The 14,891-nt window shown below is 28.3% G+C and overlaps 1 long non-coding RNA gene across 1 annotated transcript; it reads right to left on the bottom strand.

The window, feature by feature from the left end:
• Nucleotides 1–6,586: 6,586 nt before the first annotated feature.
• LOC129961878 (uncharacterized) lies at nucleotides 6,587–9,438 on the bottom strand. The gene is made up of 2 exons (XR_008783843.1): nucleotides 7,915–9,438; nucleotides 6,587–6,712 (listed from the first exon to the last, which is right to left on the bottom strand). It is a non-coding gene; the product is annotated as an uncharacterized LOC129961878 (long non-coding RNA).
• Between the last annotated feature and the right edge of the window lie 5,453 nt (nucleotides 9,439–14,891).

Here is a 14,891-nt window from a genome sequence, read left to right as displayed (position 1 = left end):
TAACAGTATTAGTCACATGAATTTCTCAGTTTCCAAAAGTAACAGAGCAGAGGGTTTCAAGGTTTGGTCAGATAATATCAACAATGTATTTAAATGATTGAAGCAAAGCAGTCTTGCAAAATAATATGAAAATCAAAAAGTAATTAAAATGTCGAAAGCCTATATCAGAAAATTAATCGTAGATGAAAAGTAACTTTGAGATTAAATCAGATAGAATTAATTAATTTCTTAGTTTCATAAATCAAATTATAAATTAAGTATATTTATATATCAGAACCGTTTTGATTTATCATGCCTTCAAGTGTAATATTTCATTTCGCAGAGACATGAAACGAGAAAATTTTTCTAAGGGTTTTCAAAATATATTTACATTTCCAACCTTTATTAAGATTTGTGTGGTATTATTCTGTGATAAGCCATAAAAAGAATGGTTAATATAGATGAGATTGATAATTTATTACCTTTCTCATAATTTGAGAAAATGATCAAGGATAAAAATTTGTAATTTCCTTTAAAGAAAAGGGTTCGATCAAAGGAGCAACACATCTTGGTGTTGAAATGTACCTACATGGTACAGTGTCTATTTAAATCTCATTAACTCAGCTTTGCTTAGAAAAATCAGTTTTCAAAATATACATATAGTATTCTGTCTGTAAGACGCATACACTAAAGTTTTAAATGAATCATAAAGGGCTATAAATCAAAATTTTTTGCTTGCAGTAATTACTTTTTAACAGTGAAATCAGATATGTGTTGCTGTTGTTGTTTCTTATGGCACTTGCTATTAAACCTGAGGGGGAGCACCTCTTGTTCCTATAGTAGCGCCATCTAGAGCCAAGAGAACGACTTAGCTACACACACGTCACAACCCTTTTTACGGGGTGGACTTCATTCACACGTTTCATTAACTCAACCACCGATCGTAATTTAGACCTGAATCGGAGAACTATCACCCCTGATTCAGTACCCCCAGTTTTATTACTCTCGACATAGTGGACTTTGTGACCACGACAGATTTAAAGCGCGTCAGCCGCCAATCACGCGGGGAATCTTCGGCCGGAGGGATTCAAACTCGCAACCTAAGGGACGCGAATCCGACGCTCTACCAACCAGGCTATCCCGGGCCAGATATGTAGTTTTGTACATCATTCTAAATATTTTTTTAAAAATAAGTACAAATTAAATGAAATAATTAGTGATTAAATTTTGCATTCAGCGTAACATTACAGTCCAGTTTCCCTACACTTTAATAATAATAATATAGTTACGAAATTTCCGGGGTTCATTTGGATAGTGGGAGTTATATGGTGTGGAGAACGCTCAATCAGCATGTGGCAGTAGAAAAAAAAACGACTTTTATTTACACGAATACACACAGGACAGCAGAAAGACGACAACTATATACAGCACAGAGAAGACAATTATCTTCAGCCGCGAGACATGCAAACAGCAGCACGCAACAAGACTCTACTGCAGACAGTAGCGCACAGCTTAGTTTAGCACTAGCTTGACTCCGTCGCTACTCTGCTAATTCCTGGAAGACCAGTTCTTCACCATCGCTTCCGACTACGACTACTCTGGCAGCTGCGGCTGCCTCCTTTTATAGGTCTCAGGAGGCGGGGCTAAAAGCCTCTCAACCAATAAGGAACGTTCGAGGCGTATCACGGTTCCTAATGGACGGTCGGGAAAATTCTCGATGTTTCGGGTATCATCCATTTTGGCGCCAAAGTCGCCAAATGGTTGCCAAGTTTGTTGCCAAGCTCCGGGGCCTCCAAGGCGACACCCGGAGTCCGTCCAATACAGATGACTGTAAAACTGTCTTTCTGATGATGGAACCAACTATGCTGGGAAGCCGCATCACAGATTCGTAACAATATTTTTGCTGGTAATTTTTCGCGATCAATTTTTTAAATGTTGATGCTTTAACTGAATGTATTTGTGTATTTCTTTCATTAAATATTTCAAAAATAATACCTTTCAGTTATATATCAAATTATTTATGTGATTTTTGAATGATATGCAAATCATGTATTATCATACGTCACATTATATATCATTATACTGTGTAAATGTAAATATAATGTAACTACTATGTTTGTTTTGACAATAAAATAAATTATATGCATTATGGAAGTCTTCTGATGAGACTCAATTTTTTTTTCTTGCAAGAATTACTGCAACGTTATCGAAAAAGAATTTGAAAATTAATTAATAAATATCAAGGATTGACAATTGAAGTTTTTCAAAAAGTTGCACAAAATGTTATTGAAAAAAATTTGAAAAAAAAAAAAATTCTTATCAAATCTATGCGAGGTTTAAAACATATTCCTTTTTGAAGAAAAGTTAATCAAGAAATTTATATTAACATTTATTTAAAAAAAAATGCTGAAATTGATATCAGAATTATTTTTTACCCTATTTTATTTTTATGAAAGTTTAAAATTTCTTCTTTAACTTCAAATCTTTTTCGTTTGTATTACACTTAATATATGTCTTATAAACATTTCTAGTTTGAAATAGTAAGTTAACCAAATTAATCTACAATGAAATTTTATTTATGTACTAATTATTTTATTTAAAATATTGTTATTATTTATATCATTTGAGGAATTAAAGAAAAACGTTTCTGTTAATACAAAGAAGGGAAGAAAGCCAAATTCATCGGGAAAAGTATATTGAGAGATGAGAAAAATGAAGATGTAAACAGTAGATTAAGACATAATAGATAAAATATTTTTTATTTTTATTTTGTCAGCATTATTATGATTTTGCTATTTATGTCCGTTGCGGGACAATTTAAGCTATGGTATTATACCATACAAAATGCATAAATGGTGAAAGAGTATCACCTTTTAATGATTCAATAGCATACTAAATTCATGAAATTGAAGCATTATTTAATTATTATTAGAAAATTATTAAAACTTTTAAATCTAAAATATCAACAACTGTTGATAATTTAAACCCTAAATTCATGGTATGATTATCTTCGTTTCAGAAAATTCTTTATTTCTCAGATAATTTAGTTCGATAAAATTTATTTGTATTGTTTACTGAAATAAAAAAAATATTGACTTTGCTGTCATCTCTCTTTTTTTTAAGCAATATAAATACTTTCGTTATCGTTTATGCCTACATAATCTGATTTCTTCTGGGAAAAAATACGAATAATTATATTTTGAACGGCACTTAACTGATCCTAAAATTCAAATTAAATTAAATTTTTAAGGATTCATGAATAATAGTTCCATTTCCAATTTTTCCAAGGGGAAAACTGATTATGTTAAGTTTAGAAATGAATGTATTAGGAATTGAAAAGTTGACATTCAATTTAGGACAAAAAATAAAAAAGCAATAACACACATATATATATATATATATATATATATATATATATATATATATATATATATATATATATATATATATATATATATATATATATATATATATATATATATTGTTATATATCTGTGATGCGGCGTCCCAGCATAGTTGGTTCCATAGCAGGTCCCAGAGCTTGGCGACAAACTTGGCGACCATTTGGCTATTTGGCGACGAATTTGGCGACTTTGACGCCAAAATAGATTATACCCGAAACATCGAGAATTTTCCCGACCGTCCAGTAGGAACCGAGATACGCCTCGAACGTTGCTGAATGGTTAAGAGGCTTCTAGCCCCGCCTCCTGAGACCTATAAAAGGAGCTGCAGCTGTCGGGGAGTTGTCGTGAATTGATTAGTCGTAGTCTTAAATTGAGTAGTCATGGAAGTGACAGAGGAGAGTAGTCGGGATCGACGGTGAAGAGTAGTCGGGATCGACGGTGAAGAGTAGTCGGAATCGATAGTGAAGAACTGGTCTTCTAGGGATAAGCGGAGCAGAGACGGAGTCAAGCTAGTGCTGAACTAAGCTGTGCACGACTGTCTGTAGTAGAGTCTTGTTGTATGCTGCTGTGTACACTGCACGTCTCGGCTGAAGATAATCGTCTTCTGTGAGGTATATAGTTGTCGTCTTTGTGCTGTCCTGTGTGTATTCGTGTAAATAAACGTCGTTGTTTCATTTTCTACTGCCGCCTGCTGATTGAGTGTTCTCCACACGATATAACTCCCACTATCCAAACGAACCCCGGAAATTTCGTAACAATATATATATATATATATATATATATATATATATATATATATATATATATATATATATATATATATATATATGTGTGTGTGTGTGTGTGTGTGTGTGTGTGTGTGTGTGAAGAGACTTTCTATTTCATGACGTCATTTTATTTCATCTTCAAGAAGCACGAAATCTTTACAGCATAAGCGACGAGCAACACACAACACAGAGCGACACAGAAAGGAATGAGGAAAAAGCTCTTGAACATTTTATCCCAGGTCTTATATATGCTGAGATTTTGATAGGGAAAATATTGCTTTACCGTACTAATATATTATTAAGATTTCGATTTTTGCTACACGCGTCGATAAGGCAGGGGAAACACAGGCATCTTTTCAAAAGAATGTGCTTACTGGACATTTTCCTGTCCCTTCTCGCTGACCGTAAAAATGTCAGGTTTTTAGCCGATTCAGCAATTTTACAGAGTTACTCTTCAATTAATTACTTGTAAGAAGTGGAATTGGATCACAAAATAAGAGAATATTTTAGAATGAAGTTACTATGGGCTAAATTAAGATAAAATCTTGGAAATTAATTAAACCGATATTAAAATTTAAATATCATTATATATATATATATATATTGTATTTTAATTAATTTTTTAAATGTGTTAACACTATTCTTATGAATGCGTTTCATATATTTATTAAATTTTTATTTACAGAAACATCTTAATTTTATATAGAATTCTTTAAACCAATAAAAATGTATTCATGCTTATTTTTTAATTATTGATTAATTACAACATATCAATAATTGATTAAAATTGAAGCAAAATATTTCTTGAAATATAAATCAAATCGAAGTATAAGGTGGTGAGTAATTCACATTATTTCTATAACTGTAATGAAATACGACTCGTGGTTAATACGATTTGATTATTAAAGTTCGTTTTAAATATAAATCAATCCTTTTAAGGCAAGCAAGTCATTTTCATTTACCACTGCTTACCACTTTTCCGTGTCATTCCAGATGAGTAGTGAATCTATCTAATTCAAAGAATTCTGGCTTACAATTTCTCTGGGACCAAATTCTTATTACTTATTCATGAGATTAAATCTGAAAGTACAGAGGGTTCCTATGCCTCTGCAGGAATTGATATCATTTCTAAGACTTTGGCTGCATTTGTAAAATGTGAATAGTAAAAAAAGACTCATTCTTATTTCTTCTTTTGATACATTGTAAGTTCAATAATAATTTCAAACTTATCTTAAATCAAAATTCTTTCAGTTACTGGTTATTATTAAAACGATGATGTGAAATACAATTTTGTGATCACATTAAAGCGCTTATATAATTTGAAGTAAATATCTTTTTATATAATGTCACTGAGTGTGTTTGTGCGTATGTATTGATTCTTGACAGGACAGACCATTTGCCTAAGAGATACCAACTTTAGCATACATAGACTTCGGAAGTTGCAAATTTGCAACATGGAGTAGTTTATTTTGAAACCTGCATCTCTACAAATAATAATGGAGAATATGTGTGTATCTGCGCGAATATTTGCACTGTACAGGCCATATAATTTGAACTATGTCTAGCATATATAGAATATTTATACTCAAGAGTATTTCAATTTATGCATTCTCTGTGATGTTTCCATTGTTCCAAATCGCTATTCTCCCATTTTCCTTAGAGTTCAATCTTTTGAAAGCAAGAAGTTGGAGTGTAAATACTTCTTGAGTTGCAGATACTTATTAAAATAATTTTTTTTCTAAAGTTTTAATTAATTGTTTAACAAAAGTTTTTCAATATCTCAACGTTTACTTCTACCATAAATCGGGCATATTGTTACATAAAAATCTCAAATAATTTTTTTAAAAAATCTTTTCAATTATGCTGTTCTACAGCATCTGTATTTTTATTTGAACATTTTTCTAAGATGTTAAATATATTAATTAATGCATGTTATAGCTAAGGTATATAATAAGAGTAAATTTTAAAACAGCATAAACCAATCGATCAAAAAGTATTTTGCGTTAATCCTAGAGTCTCTTATTTCCTTTTAAATTTACTTCTAGACCTATCCCTAAGTTTTTGTTTTCCTCGTAAAATTGTTTTCTAGAATTTTTCTCAGTAGAATTTAACAAAATATTTTTATTTATCACAATATAATACAATTGGAATGAATTTTTTCTATTTTTGATAGTTATTTTGTTTCTATGATCATTTTCTTCCTTTTAATGTTTATGTTTCGTCATGAATTTATATTACTATTGTTTTGACAGGGCATATATTATATTTTGACTAGAATGAATTATGTAATTAAGATCGATCTATATTGAGAATATGTTTAAATAAATGTGTTTCAATGAAAAAAAGCGCATTTTTTAAATTGATTTCTTAAGTGGCCTTTTCCAGATTGAAATACACCCATATAAACAAACGCACACACTTATATAAGCAAGACAATGAAAGCAGTAACCAATTTTATTTCACAAATATGCTTGTTTTACATAACTACTAAAATGCAGAAATGTTCAAAACGTTTTTATTACACGATCCCATTGGCAAGGTTGGCAGCTTTGTCGAAGATACCTATGAAATAAAAAGAGTTATAACTGTGTATTAAATGAAATCCTTTGAGTTACGTAAAAATTTCTTGACGGATTGGATACAACATTTTATAATTACATTATGAAATAAAAAAAAATTATTTTTTCTTATTTAAAATAACAATAAAATTAATATAATCGTTTACTATAGTACTTATTTTTTACTATAAGTAATAATTGAATTTATTTATCATATTCACAATCTTTCTTAACCAACTATTATGCTACTTCTAAAACAACATTTTGAAAATTCTCTAGAATATCCCTTTTCCTTACTCAAAATCTCTTTTGCCCCTTAACTTCCTTCGCTTGAAGTCCATTTACAATAATTTAAATTTACAGACAAATGCAGAATTTTTAACTAGTTTTTTGGCTTTTAATAGTTAAGGATACCATTTGATAACCGCCTGGAGACATTAAAATTTGGAGGAAAGTATGAAACATTGCTTTTGATACCTGAGAAAGAAATTATGGAAAATAATATCTCCTATCCACCAAGACTTCTATTTACTTTCCTTTCCTCGCATAATGATGTTGTGTTATATTATATATCAATTCGCAAGACTTCAATGTTTTAAGTTGAATGTAATGTTAATTCGTAATAAGATATGAAGTAAAAATAAAAACTTTATGAAGTTTTGTCTTACATTTTGCTCCTTATTATAAACTTCTGAATAGTTTCATGATGAAATTTTAAATTTAAGAAACAAATCACAGCTGTAAATTGGATTTACAATTTGATAAATTTATTGCTCAGAAATATTTTAATTGTTAATTTATTTGGGCTCTTTTCTTGGATAATTATGACTTTTGATTTAGACCCAAATGTAAATTTTAAAAATCATCTCACAAATGAAATATTTATCTATTATTTTTAACATATATTATGAGCCAATAATATTAACCGCTAAAATTGGATTATGGAGATTCAATCACTTATCTTTCGTTCTTAATTTCATGTAATGTCATTAAACGATATTATTTAAATAAGAGCATAATTATGATCTGCAAAAAAACTGAAATATGTTTAGTTATCATAAATATTGGTGGAATATTTTTTAAAAAGAAAATTCTTTATGATATGTTTTATTATTAATTTTGAAATAGTTTCTTCTAAAACCTAAAAGTACAAGCAAAATTGTAACATATCCAAATTTTAAGTCAAACAAGATATATGCTACTTACTTCCATCTCCATGGTTGTGATGTCTACCACCTGGGAAATGATTGAATATTTTATTTCAAATAGTTTCACTTTTTTCCTATGTGATTATTTTTTAGTTTAAAATTATTGTTTCCCAATCCAGATGAAAACTTTTAAAATTTAATGACCACATTTTGATAAATAGTTTTGAAATTAATCATTTGAAAACAGATGTAAAAATAAACTTCTGCTGCTTAAAATTTTATGGATCATAAACTGATAACCTAATTTCATCCTTTATAGGAAGTTGAAACTTTTTAAAGTAAAAAGATAAGCTTGTTGGGAAAAAACAAGCTTATCTTTTTAGATAAGCTTGTATATAGATTATTTGAAATGAATTGCCTTTATTCATTCTACAGGGTGCGGCAAAAAAACTCGGACAAAATTGTATAATATAGAAGTCAATTTATTTCTTTTTAATTTTCGTTTTTTTATCTATCACTTCAATTATAACATATTTTATAATGTATCTTTTAGTTTACGTATTATTTTTTAGCTTTTAGACAATGCCAAGCAAAATATATGATATTTTATATTTGTCTAAGTAAGGAAAAAGACAGTATGAAGTCGTCCGTTCTTACTGTGCCTCGGCAAGCAGTGTTTGATGCAACTTATCATTTTAAAGAGATTGGCAATGGTAGTCAAAGGCCAGGAAGTAAACGAAAACGTATGGTGAACGCTTTCAATACCCCTAAGTCAATCAAAAAGCGATTTCAATGAAATTCGAGGGTTTCCATGGCAAAGATCTCTCGTGAACTGGTATTAAATGACTGAACAGTACAACGAATAGCCAAAACAGGGCTAGGACTGAAGCCCTACTAGTTCCAAAAAGCTCAGCTTCTCATTGAAGAAAACAAACTCGTGCGGCTCCAAAGACGCCAAAAACTTTTGAAGCGGGCCGCAAGTCCGTCCAAGGAAGATATTCCAAGTCCAAGGAATATATTCCTTTTCACTAAAGAATATCTCTGTATCGTTGAAACTTCGGAACTACAAGAACTATAGGATCTAATCTGTAGTATCTCCAAAGCACTCCAGCAATTGCTGATCATCGCAAAAATGGAAGTCAATGGTGGTGTGGGTGTTTTTTTTTATGAGAACGGTGAAATAAATAAAAAAATGCACTAGTGGGACATACCAGAAGCTGTTGTGTTTCTGTGTTCCAAAACGCACATCGGCAAGGGAAAGTAGGAGTTTCAACAACAAGGCTAATGTGGCAGAAGAGTGGTGCAAGACTCATTTTCCGGACGTGATACCTTCTGAAGAGTTAGCACATTTCTCGCCGAATCTCAATCCGATGATTACAGTGTGCTTCCCATTTTGGAGTATAGGGCTTGCACTAAACGCCGTAAAAATTTGGACACTCTAAAGTAACGGCTTCTGTGGGAATGGGATAGATTATATGTAGAAGACTTGCGGTCATTTTGCTGAAAATTTCAATACGCGTTTGTTAATCTGCATCGCTGAAAAATGGGACCACTTTAAAACAAATTAATAAATTATTTATGAATAAAAGTCTATTTTTAATATTATTTGTTATATTTTGTTTATTTATTATTTTTTAATAAATTTAGATTAAAAAAAATTGTCGGGGTTTTTTTGCCGCATCCTATATTTACTTGTAGATTGTTGGAAAAAATTTCAACATTTTCAAAATTTTCTCTAAACCATTTGTTTAAAGTTTGAAAGTGTATTTTTTCAGATATGATGTTTTATGTTCCCTTATCAAATAAAGAATTATTTGGAGTAGTGATTTAAAAAGTGTTCTGCTTCTTGCAATTATCTATTTATTTAGATTGTTCGATTTTAAATGTCCTTTAGTTATTTTAATTAGCATCTTTATACATAATTATCAATAAACATTTCAAACATTTGCCGTTATACAAAGGACTTTCTTCGTTGGTAGTCTCTAATTATAAAAAGGAAAGACTATGAATTAAAATATGCAAAAGTTTTTGATTAATTTTACATGGATACGTTCAATTTGAATATAAATTCGGGATCCAAAATTGCACTTTATTAAATTTAAAATCTTTTAAAGTTGAGTTCAATTTTGACTAAAAGATCTTTTTCCATTCATGAAATTATTCGCTACAAAATTTGATCAATAATATCAAAGAAATGGGATATGTCTTCATGCAGATAGATACAGCGAACAATAAATAAATGAACATCCTACTTACCAGAGGGTACTGCAAAATAAATAAATGAAAATGATGAAAACATAACTCAATTTACTAATTTAATTTAGATGGTGTTTAACTCACAATATAAACAATATACATTATTAGACACAATATAAACACATTTACATATAAACATTATTTAGAAAAATAACCATTTAAAAATAAAATATTTATTTGATATATTAATTTATACCAAATACTTTAAAAGAGAGGAAATTAGAAGTTTAAATAATATTTAAAAGTTTCACAAAAAGTAACTCTTATTCTTCTTAAAATCTGTACTTCACCCAAACATACAAAATATTTCCAAAAAATTTTTTATAAAATATTTTTTGAGTTCTTTTAAAGTTGCATATTTAACAGCATAATTTTAACTAAACTTTATGTGAAATAATAATTATGTTTAGAAATACAAAAAATAAATTTGTTTTAAAATATTGTATGCATCCATGCGGTAAAATAAAATATATAATATTGTTAGTATATAATATAGTTATCTCATAACTATATTTATAATATAGTTATGAGAAGATCACGGTTAATTTTATTCACGTTTTTCATTTCTACTTTTATTTCACATGAACGTATGCAGAGTTTTGGGCAATATTAGAAGGTATATTTAACGAAATAAATTTATTTAGTCAAATGTATTATTATTTTTTTATAATTATTTTACAATTCATACTGTTTTAAAATGATACTAATTGTTAAGTAAAATATAAATTTATATAAAAAAAACACTACTTGGAATAACACTATTGGTATGTGATTTTTTAAAGTTAAAATTCCATACTCAATTTCACATTATGCGAATGTTTTGATATTTTAAAATCTGAAACTTTATTACAAAAAATACGTTTATTTATCATTTCATTGCTTTTTGTCAAATTATTTAACTTTGTACTGCAGGATTTTGTATTAAAAGAAACAACACACTTACCTTCATAATCTTAAAAAATATAAAAATTAATTTTAATAAAACCATATTAATTAAATACTTCATATTAGAGTTAGTAAAGTACTTTTACAGTAATAAAATAAAATAACAGTGATAATATCGACTTGTAAATGCATTAATCATTCCTTCTGCATAATATATATTTATTAAATATTATAAAATGAATTTTGATTAACCCATAAAATTGTTAATTCATTTTTGAGTAATAGTTTTCTTTATGATTAATAAAAATTCCTTCTATAAACAAGATATGAGTTTTTTTTTCTGATTCCTTCAGTCTTTTCAGAAATTTGAAGGAAAAATGAAAAATAATATTCAGTATATCGATAATAAATAATCAGAATTTTATCAGATTCATAAATATATCAGTAATTTCCTTAACCGCAATAAATACTGCAATGACCCATTTTAGGATAACCAAAGTCTTCATTTGAAGTTCATTCTTTATGTTGTAAAGGAAATACTTATAAGAAGAGGTTTTATTCTTGTGGTTGAGTGTATCAATATTTAAATCTTTGTGCCAATTTTCATTGCATTCAGTTTATTTAGTAATGCAAACTTTATACGAGTTTTATACAATATTATTAGTCAAAGAATTTTATTGTTACTCCCAATGTTTTGATTATACAAAATAATCTTGATGATCTTCATATCGATAATGAAAACAATGTGTGGATTTCTTTTGAATACTAATAATACTATTTGGAAACATGCAAGAATTATTATAATGTTGAAATTACAGATTTAAGTAGGAGTATTTAAAGTGGGGATAGCAAACTGTTAGATACTTTTTGATGTTAAGCTCAATTTATAAAACTCCTTACATTGATTCGAAGAGTGTTTATTTGACTAGATATTTTTCTGATACATAAATGAAAATAAAATATTATTTATTTTAAATGTGAAAATAAATTTATGAAATAAGAATTTAACAAATTTCAATCTGAGGTTAAAAAGAAATGAAACAAAAATAGGTTTACTCACGATGAACAGCACCCATGGCTATATGTGATAAAAAGAATCTGGTTAATCTAAATTTTAATTTAGTAATACTGGTATATATTGCACTGGTATATATCTATTTACTAATTTCAGTTTTTGAATAAAGTTTATATATATATCCTTCTTCAAGGATAATAATAAATTAAAATAGTATCTGAAATAGTATGTTGGGGTTTAATATTGATTGGCTTATTGTAAATAGTTAATTTTTAAATCAAGAACTCATGATAAATTACTCTGTAAGGTAAGTCAAAATTACTCTCCATAAATTACTCTCCATTGGTAAGTCAAATTAAGATTTTATATATAAGAACTCTCTAATATACAAGTCCAAATTACGTACAAGTAAAAATTTTAGGATCAGAATAATCAGATCATAAATGACTTGTATTAATGTTTCAATTGCAGAAAATCAGTGAAATCTTAAATTGAAAGTCGGGTCTCTTCCAGAAATTTGATACTGAAGCGAAAACAGATCTGCCATTATGAAGAAGTTAAGAACATAGACTAAAAAGAACTATTTGCATATTTCGGTGATAATACTCTACCATTTCTACTCTTACTTTGAATTAAAATAATAATTTACAAATGAGTATCAATGAAAAATTAATCATACATGTTGAAAACAATTCGATGAAATATTCATACGAAATTAGTAAATATTAAATTGACCGCGAATAGACTAAAACACGTTTTCAAAATACAGGATGCCGTCCTCTTTATTATCATAAAGAACCATTCCATACAGCGGATAGCTGAGTGACATAAAGAACATTACATAGTCAAGAAAATGCAATCATAATATTTGGTGATTAGTGCATCGTATTAATAGACAGGTCCATGTATAGATTTGTGCTATCAGCATATGTCAGTAGTAGACAATAGATCTCCTATCTTTTCATCAATGAATAGGCTGAAACAATTGTATTGACGGGATTGCTTGCAGAGAACTTCATAGCTTATAAAGTTACAGCCATTAAAAATTTGCAGCTCTTTACCATTATCTTCACAAATCATTCTGGTGCTGTACTGCAAATATTTGTTTAATTAACACATTTCACTCAATTGAAATCATTTATGTTTGAAATACAAATCTTTTATTAAAAATGAAAACAATTAATTATTTATATTAGCTTTCTCCAACTTTATTTTCAGTTTAGAAAGGAAAAAATAATTTAATGAGGATCTCAGTCTCAGTTAGTGGATAGGATTTATGTGAAAAATTATTTGTCAGCTAATTTTCAGATTTTTCCGAAATATTGCGATAATGTTATATTATCAACTATTATAAAGGCGTACAGTGCATTTATACAGTCACATCCAAGTTTCTTTTAATATTTTTGTTACTTAGATGAATCAATATTTTTTGGAAACAAATTTATTTATGAGTTTGTAACATTAAACTTACCCATGGCCATCAGGGCAACCAAAAGAACGAAGAGGAATGTAGCGTTCATGTTGAAGTCGTCGGATCTAGTCGGATAATCCAAGTGTCCAGGATCTGTTCTCAACACCAATTTATATACCTGAAATTGCCAAAAAAATGTTTGCCTTGACAAAAAAAATAATGAATTATATAAAAACAGATTATCTTCTATTGTTCAATTAGAGCAACCTGAAAATCGATTTAGTAATTGCTTTTTTTATGTCTCATATAAAACCTTTCTTTTTTAATATAATTTTTTTTAAGAATTAGAAACAATTGTGGAACAGTATTGTATCTTTTCAGAAACGGGTAGCTGCTTCAAATCTTATTCGGTCGTTTCCGGAAATCTAAACCTTCAGATATTGTAAGCTTTATATTAATACATTTTTTGAAGTTTAATTCTAATATTTAATTTAACACCATTACCCTATGAATTTTGAAGAATGTAGTTACACTATGAGGCTAGTATAATAAAATATTTGGTTTAATGGCTAATATGTTAAAGAATAGATTGCTCAGTATTTGTTTTTCCTTAGTAACTTGACAATTAAGATTAATGAATAATTTTTTTTTATGAACTGGTATTTTGTCACGAACGTAGTGCCTAAATTTGTTAACTGAACATGGTTAAGTGAAAATTGCTTTATTTTATTGACCAACTTCTGATTATAAGATGGTAAATAAGTTTTTTTTTTGTTGTTGTTGTTGAACCTTTGCTTATGAGAAATGGACATTAGTGTAATTTTGGAAGTACAAAATAATGTTGTAAATAAGATATTTGTATATTTAAAATTAATAGAATTAAAATGTAGAAATTTTTGTTGCGCTCATCTGTTCAGATAGTTTAAAAAAGACTATTTTGATATTCAAAGCTGAAACAATTTTCTTCCGAAGACTAAAATGAAAAGATCGAAATTTAGATTATGCAATATTTAAACTTATAAATCAGTAACATTTTATAATATTATCATATAATTATAACGTTTTACAGTATCTTGAGAATACATTAACAAAAAATGATGAATTCTCACTTCATTGTATATACGTTTCAAAATAAGATTTACCGTTTCCTGCTAGGATAAAGGTAAAATGCAGACATTTAATAATATATAATTGTTTTAAATCCATGACTAATAATACTTTGACATATTTTCAAATATTTATATTATTGTATGATATCGTAAGAAATAAGTTTAATATAAAATTCTATTTGTATACGAAGGAAATTCAAAATTTTAATTTTCATATGTAATTTTTGAAAAAGGAATAAAAAAACAGGAAAAATAAATATAAAGTATCATTTATATAACATTAAGAAATATTTCTAATTGAAATTCTCTGCGTAAGTCTTACTAAACGTCTGCTACAGCTTCTTTTAGTGATTTTTTTT

This window comes from Argiope bruennichi, chromosome 2 (assembly GCF_947563725.1).
Source record: "Argiope bruennichi chromosome 2, qqArgBrue1.1, whole genome shotgun sequence".
Lineage (NCBI taxonomy): Eukaryota > Metazoa > Arthropoda > Arachnida > Araneae > Araneidae > Argiope > Argiope bruennichi.
This window is presented reverse-complemented; position numbering and strand designations above follow the sequence as displayed.